Below are 6,315 nucleotides of genomic sequence, written 5' to 3' on the forward strand. Positions count from 1 at the left end.
CGCACACACACGTGCAGGCAGGCACACAAACATATCCGCACTCAGAGCCCATTGCAATCACAATACCACACACACACACACAGTCTTGCTCAACTTCTGAGTCATCAACATAACTAGTGGAGGGTTCTGCAGTTTTTGCTGGGGGAGGAGCTGGAGGAGACCAAGGGATCCAGAGAGGCCTTTACTCCCCGACACCTGAGAGCCCTGGTGTGTGGAAGAGGTGGTGTCTGAGGGGCGGTGGGAGGAAGTTTCTGCTCCCCTCCTCCCTCCCATAGCAGGGCTGGGCTGAGGGGCCAAAGCTAGGCCTATGCTGCCCCCTGGTGCCTGAACTGATTTCCAGAACCAGCTCCTCCCCCTCCATCCCTTGCTACCCCGCAGGTCTGTGCAGAGTGCACGTGTGTGTGGACCCAGCCAGGCAGCAGAGGGTTTGAACACAGCAAAATACAGCAGTTAAGAGACTGGACTGTGGATACAGGCTGCTTAGGTTCAAATCCTGCTAATGCTAACCACACAACCCTGGGCAGTTTACTCTGTGATTCATTCTCGTCATCTGTAAAATGGAGCAAATAAGTCTTAACCCGTAATGTGAGAATAAAATGCAGTAATACATCTGAAGGCTTAGAACAATGCCTGACACACAGTAACTGTCAGGCACTATTTTTATGGTTCATAATAAACCAGGTATGAGGAAAGGAGAAGGGTCTCCATCCTACATAGAAGTCCCCAGATTTGGGGGTCATGTTACTGCCAAAAGGATCCTATTGAGGGTGTATGTGCATATGTGTTTGCTGTGTCTGCAGCACAGTGAATGGAAGAGAAGGGAGAGCAGGGGTGGAGGTGGCAGGCAGGGACTCTGTCCCTTGGCTTGTCCAACAAGCCATGCTAGGATCAAGGTGTGTGCACATACGTGTTCACGGCACACGTGCTTTGTATGTGCTCCCGAGTGCCCACTCCACCTGCAGACATTCACAGACAGTAGGTGAAGCCAGGTTTCACCATCTAAGGGTGTCAGAGCTACAAGTCCCCAGAGACTTGTGGAGGAGGAGGGAAAAGAGTAAATGTGGTCTCTGACTTTGGCTCCTTTTAGGGGGTAGGAAGGTGAGGAGCAAGTAATGGTAGAAAAATAGTATTTATTACTCCCTCTGTAACTGACTATACCAATGGGAACACTGTGATGTAAGGGGAAAAAACAGAATTTAGAGGCAAATCTGGCTTGGGTATGACTCCATTTAGGAGGTTCACAATCAGGTGTCAATCCCTCAAATGAGAATAATAGTTACACCTACTTCAGCAGAGTCTAGGCTAGGGTAAAGTGCCTAGAGTATGAAATTTAAGGAGATACTCATCTTCAGATTGTACAATTGCAGGATCTGTCAGACTTTCATTAATGACATCTGCACCTGCATGACTGTGAGGGTGACTGTATCACCCTCCCCTGGACCTTGCCATCCCATTGAGTGGTGGTAAAGATTGCACAAGAGAGGCTCACACCTGTAATCCTAGCACTTTGGACGGCTGAGGCAGGCAGATCACACGGTCAGAAGATTGAGACCATCCTGGCCAACATGGTGAAAGCCCATCTCTACTAAAAATACAAAAAATTAGTTGGGCGTGGTGGTGCACGCCTGTAGTCCCAGCTACTCAGGAGGCTGAGGCAGGGAAATCACCTGAACCTGGAAGGCAGAGATTGTAGTGAGCCGAGATCAAGCCACTGCACTCCAGCCTGGTGACAGAACAAGACTCCGTCTCACACACACACACACACACACACACACACACACACACACACACACACACACACAAGATTGCACGAGAGAAAGCATAAGGAAAAAATAACTTTATGTCTGTGTACTGCCAGTTACAACCCAATAGTGAGTCACAAAATCGATTTGGTGAGTGTATCAGTTTGCTAGGGCTGCTGTAACAAAGTACTACATATTGTATGACTTAAACAACAGAAATCTCTCAAGATGCTGGAGGCTAGAAGTCCAAGATCAAGGTTAACCTGAGCAGGGTTGATTGATTCCTTCTCAAGGATGTGAAGGAAGGCTTTGTTCCAGGCCTCCCTCCTTGGCTTGTAGATGGCCATTTTCACGTTCACACAGTGTACTCTTTGTATGCAAGTCAGTCTCCAAGTTTCCCCTTTTTTCAAGGATACCAGTCATGTTGCATTAGACCCCATCCTAATGGCCTCATTTTAACTTAATTACCTCTGTAAAGACCCTATAAGGGGGTCCTTCAAAATAAGGTCACATCCTGAAGTACTTGGGATTAGGACTTCAAGAGAATTTTTGAGGAACACAACTCAGCCCGTAACAGCATCTTGACCAAGCACAATGACTCACACCTGTAATCCCAATACTCTGGGAGGCTGAGGCAGAAGGACTGCTGGAGGCCAGGAGTTCGAGACCAGCCTGGGCAACATAGCAAGATCCCATCTCTACGAAAAAAATTTAAAACAAAATTAAAAACAAAACATAAAAAAAAAACAGTGTCTTGACCTTCACTCTTTAAAACTGAAGTAAAGGCCAGGCGCAGAGGCTCATGCCTGTAATCCTAGCACTTTGGGAGGCCGAGGTGCGCGGATCACCTGAGGTTAGGAGTTCGAGACCAGCCTGGCCAACATGGTGAAGCCCCGTCTCTACTAAAAAATACAAAAAATTAGCCGGGCACAGTGGCATGTGCCTATAATCCCAGCTACCTGGGAAGCTGAGATAGGAAAATCACTGGAACACAGGAGGCAGAGGCTGCAGTGAGCTGAGATCACACCCCTGCACTCCAGCCTGGGCAACAGAGCAAGACTCCATCTCAAAAACTAAAAAATAAAAAATAAAGTGAATAAAATTAAAAAATAAAACTGAAGTAGAATAGAACAGTACAGAAAATATCAGAAGGCATCATGCGAAGTAAGGATAAGTGTTGTTTAATTAAACTTTTGTTTCAGCTTTATATATGTATCTGAATTCTTTTTTTTTTTATTTGAGATGGAGTCTCCCTCTGTCGTCCAGGCTGGAGTACAGTGGCGGGATCTCAGCTCACTGCAACTTCTGCCTCCTGGGTTCAAGCAATTCTCCTGTCTCAGCTTCCCCAGTAGCTGGGACTACAGGCACACGCCACGACACCCAGCTAATTTTTGTATTTTTAGTAGAGACATAGAGACACCATATTGGTCAGGCTGCTCTCAAACTCTTGGCCTCAGGTGATCCACCCACCTTGGCCTCCCAAAGTGCTGGGATTACAGCCATGAGCCACCACTCCTGGCCCTATGTGTATCTGAATTCTAAGTCATGATAAAACATACTTTTTAGTGCTGGTTGTGGGAAAAAAAAAAAAAAAGCACAGCCATGCATGGTGGCTCACGCCTGTAATCCCAGCACTTTGGGAGGCCAAGGTGGGCAGATCACCTGAGGTAAGGGGTTTGAGATCAGCTTGGCCAACATGGTGAAACCCCGTCTCTAAAAATACAAAAATTAGCCAGGTGTGGTGGCACTGCCCTGTAGTCCCAGCTACTTGGAAGGCTGAGGCATGAGAATTGCTTAAACCCAGGAGGTGGAGGTTACAGTGAGCCAGGATCACACCACTGCACTCCAGCAACAGAGTGAGGGTCTGTCTAAAAAAAAAAAAAAAAAAAAATAATAATAATAATAATAATAGAAGCACAATTTGGATGCTGGTGGCCACTACATATTCCTTTGTATTGCTTTTTAATTATTTTGTGGGTACATCTTTCTTCCTCAACAATAACACAAATTCAAGGAGGGCAAGGACTCATATCATACTGTACACACTGCTATGCAGCAGCTAGAAAAAACAACATGCATTCTTGCTGGTAAAGATACCAAGGGCTGCAATTAACTGAGTGTCTCCCATGTACTTGGTGCTGGGCTAAATGTTTTACACATACTCTCCTATGTAAGGACTAAACTGATTGATGGATTGATTGCTGGAGCTCAGTACATTTCACAGACAAGACAGTTCAAGAACACTGAATAGTGGACTGTGATTTGCGGAGGATGAGGGAAAGGAGAAGGAGGTCACAAAAGAATTGTGGGAAGCTGCTGAGGGCCCCTAGCCAGCTCTATCTCCCAGGCCTTCACTATTCTCCCCAAGTTTCCATCCATCTTCATACCAACTCATCATTTAATTAGGAAACACCTGTGCTCAAGGCCCCTCCCTTCTGCCTCTTCAGGCACTTGTTCCATTTATTATCCCCTTCATTCCCCAAATCTCCACCCTCCTGCTCTGTAGTTATGACAGCTCTATACTTTCAGCATAAAGCATGTTCAAATCCTTCTCTCTCTCCTCTCTCTCTCTCGCTCTCCTCTCTCTCTCTCTCTCATAGAACAGGGTCTCAATATGTTGTCCAGGCTCCCGAACTCCTGAACTCAAGTGATCCTCCTGCCTCAACCTCCCAAAGTTTTGGGATTACAGGCGTGAGCCACCGTGCCCAGCCTGAAATGAATCTTGAAGGGACATAAGAATTATTCAGGCAAAGAACAAGGAGAGCATTAAAGCAGGAAGAAGGTCTAGCATATGCAAAGGCACGGATACCTGTGGGAGCGTGGTACCTTCTGGGAACGGGTAGTAGTGGGCAATGGGGAGCATTAGAAGATTTAGACAGGTGAGTCATATGATAAGATTTCGTAGAGGGATCAGCCTAGCTGCAATGTGGAGGATGAATTTAAAAGATAAGTCCTGAAGCCAGGAGATCCATTCAGAATGTTAATAACAACAGAGAGGGAGACGATACAGTTGAAGAGCAGAGGAAGCACTGTGGAATGGAGATTGGTTAGGAAGAAAAGTAAAGACACGAGGGGCCAGTGTCAAAGGAAAGAAAGGCAAGAAACTGAAAGTCCCAACAGACTTAAAGACCAGGCTTCCCGGGGGCAAGGGAAAGAAAGAGCTGTAAGGCTAGGATGTTGTGGTCAGAATCTAGGGAGTGAGATTTCAGTCCAGCTCTCCTGCAAGGGTGTGGTAAAGGTGGTGGCTATGAGAGTGAGTGGCTACAGCAACACAGAGGTAAGTCATTGGAGTCAAAGAGAACAAGGAACCAAGAGGCCAGGGTGTTGGCTGGACTACCTGACTGAGCACTGAAACCATCTGGGTTTGTGGAAAACTTGAGGTGGACAGGAAGACAGTCAGCTGCTAAAGTCTTCACAGAAGGCCAGGCGCGGTGGCTCATGCCTGTAATCTCAGCACTCTGGGAGGCTGAGGTGGGCAGACTGCTTGAGGCCAGGAGTTTGAGACCAGCCTGGGCAACATGGTGAAATGCTGTCTCTAGAAAAAATACAAAAATTAGCCTGGTGTGGTGGTGCGTGCCTGTAGTTCCAGCCACTGGGGAGGCTGAGGTGGGAGGATCCCTGAGCCCAGGATGTCAAGGCTGCAGTGAGCCATAATTGCACCACTGCACCCGGCCTGGGCAACAGAGTAAGAGCCTGTCTCAAAAAAATTAAAATAAAATAAAATAAACAAAGCCTTCACAGAGTAAAGTGACCAGGACATCAGTGGATAACAGCAAAAATAATAACTAACAACTTAGTGGGGCTTTATGTGTTACTTCAATTCTTACTCTAAAATTGAAGCACTGTACTTTTTATCCTACAATAATACTATGAGCTAGAACTATGTGCCCAGTACAGTAGCTGCTAACCACTTGTGGCTATTTCAGTTTTAAAATTCAATGCCTCTGATGTATCAGCCATATTTCAAATGTGCAATAGCCATGTATGACTTGTGGCTACCATATTAAAACAGACACGGGGCGTTTCCATCATCACAGAAAATTCTATTGAATAGTGCTGATAACCCTCATTTTACAAACGAGGAAACTGTGGCATGGAAAACTCAGCAACTTGCTCAAGGCTAAGGTGAGAGAGCTGGGATTAAAATCCAGTTAGTTTGGCACCAGAAATGTTGCCCTTAAGCCCTATGTTGCACATCCCAATGGAAGGTGAAATAGCTGGCTCTTAAAGGAAGAGGAATTTGATATGACTACTGAGGCAAGCACTGGTGGTGCCTGTTCAGCAGCCAAGCTTTTCTCCCTTGCTAGCAAAGTCTGGATTTCGCACAGGTGTCCTCCTCCTATGTATTCACAGGATGAATCTAATTGGCCTAGCCAATCACAGTATTTCTATTCCCTTGGCCAGTGACCCAATCCTGGCCAATAGGACTTAGGGGGCTTCTGGGAAAGGTTTTGTTCTTCTTCAATGCCATGTTCACTTTTAGGATTGGAATAGCTGCAACCACGTTGCAACTGGGAGGGGAGATACCACCAACCAATGAGGATAAAGTATGAGTGTGAAGAGATGGAAAACC

This window comes from Pongo pygmaeus, chromosome 10 (assembly GCF_028885625.2).
Source record: "Pongo pygmaeus isolate AG05252 chromosome 10, NHGRI_mPonPyg2-v2.0_pri, whole genome shotgun sequence".
In the NCBI taxonomy this organism is placed as follows: domain Eukaryota; kingdom Metazoa; phylum Chordata; class Mammalia; order Primates; family Hominidae; genus Pongo; species Pongo pygmaeus.